At 39.8% G+C, this 1944-nt stretch overlaps 1 non-coding gene across 1 annotated transcript; it reads left to right on the forward strand.

Moving 5' to 3' along the window:
• The first annotated feature begins 1120 nt into the window (after positions 1–1120).
• Positions 1121–1192, forward strand: TRNAC-GCA (transfer RNA cysteine (anticodon GCA)). Its single transcript has one exon. It is a non-coding gene; the product is annotated as a tRNA-Cys (tRNA).
• The last annotated feature ends 752 nt before the right edge of the window (positions 1193–1944 follow it).

Genomic DNA, 1944 nt, shown 5'->3' on the forward strand with positions numbered 1-1944 from the left:
TCATTAATTTCCCTTTACTTTTTTCAGTGTGACTAAGAGAAAATTTACGGACTTCCCAGGTGGCTCAGTGGTAAAGAATCGCCTGTCAATGCAGGAGTTGTGGGTTCCATCCCTTATTCAGAAAGATCCCCTGGAGGAGGAAATGGCAAGCTGCTCCAATATTCTTGCCTAGAAAATCCCATGGACAGAGGAATCTGCTGGGTTACAGTACTTGGGGTCCCAAAGTCAGACACAACTTAGCAACTGAGCACAGCTCACAAAAAAAATTTAGTTCCATGTGTGGCTCACATTACATTTCTATTGGGTAGTACTGTTTTAACTAAAGATCAGTCCCCTAAACCAAGTCTTATTTTCCCAGGCCAGTGATTATATCAGACGTCCTCCAAAGTCTTTCAACAAAGCAATCCTAACTAATCAGCAGACTTTGGGCAAAAGTTTAAAAAAATCAAAAAGTAAACTAATTAGAAAAATCCATTAGTTAGCATACTTCTGGACTTAAGTCGTTTGATGGAATGAATTTTTCCTTTGCCTTCCTAACACTAATTAGTACCTGTCAACAAAAGGTAATGTGTTTGAACTTTACAAGAATACATAAAATCTGCATGGTATGACTTTTCTAATGGTAAGACAGGATCAAACAAATTTTCACTCAAAGAAAGATAGCTTAAATCCAGATCTGAAATACTCATTAAATTAAAAAGTAATTGCCCTTCAGGCTAAATCTCTGAACAGCACTTCAGTTATTTTGTTTGTTTCTATATTTAGACATCAGCCATTTCTTATCTTTAGCTTTAGTGATTACAATAACAACTCAAGAAAGAAACCAAGGAGGAGGTTGGGAAGGCCTATTTTCTATAAATTTTATTCTCAGCCTGGCATACTAAATATGACAAGTATATATGACTAATATAACAAATATTACAGTCTTTGCCAACATTTTTGAAACTTTCTGGGGTAAATGAACCCCTGTGTGCATGCCTATATGTGTAGCCATGTTGTAGGACATGGCTTAGTCTCTCCTTCACCACTGCTGATTGGACAAGGAATTTGTATCAGACCAAACTAAGCCATTCAGAATCTCTCCTTGGAATTTAGACTGGGAATACAGGAACTGGAAGCTTCCCTGGTGGCTCAGACGGTAAAGTGTCTGCCTGCAGTGCAGGAGACCCAGGTTCGATCCCTGGGTTGGGAAGATCCCCTGGAGAAGGAAATGGCAACCCACTCCAGTACTCTTGTATGGAAAATTCCATGGACTGAGGAGCCTGGTAGTCTACAGTCCATGGGATTGCAAAGAGTCAGACACGACTGAGTGACTTCAGTTACAGGAACTAGACTTTGTTTGGTTTCTGATGAATGCTAGAGCTAAGCAGTCAGGAGAAACAGAGGCTGAGACCAAGAGGTGCAGGCCACAGCATAGTAAAATAATCTAGAAGAAGACTGAGGAAAAATAAATGTGCCAAAAGAAGCAGAACCAAGAGATCAAACATTCTAGGAGAGTAAATAACTCTGGATTTGAATCTTCTAGTTCCTGGTTCAGGAGAAGGCAATGGCACCCCACTCCAGTACTCTTGCCTGGAGAATCCCAGGGACGGTGGAGCCTGATGGGCTGCCGTCTATAGGGTCGCACAGAGTTGGACACGACTGAAGAGACTTAGCAGCAGCAGCAGCAGCAGCAGTTCCTGGTTCCAGTGCCTTACGACATATCTCTGTAATTATCACTTTACAGTTACTAAGGCTACCTTCAGATATAGAATAATTCCTCTTTTTTGTTTGTTTCTAACCTAAGCTAATTTATATGAGTTTCAGTTTTGACAGGATAATTGATCCTTGCATTCAGGAGCCAGGCACTGAAACGTGTTGTGAAATTAACAGGAAACTAATGTATAAAATTAATATAGGAAATTATATAAGATAAATAAAATGATACAGAATATAGTACCCTGA

This window comes from Capricornis sumatraensis, chromosome 4 (genome assembly GCF_032405125.1).
Source record: "Capricornis sumatraensis isolate serow.1 chromosome 4, serow.2, whole genome shotgun sequence".
Classification (NCBI taxonomy): Eukaryota; Metazoa; Chordata; class Mammalia; order Artiodactyla; family Bovidae; genus Capricornis; species Capricornis sumatraensis.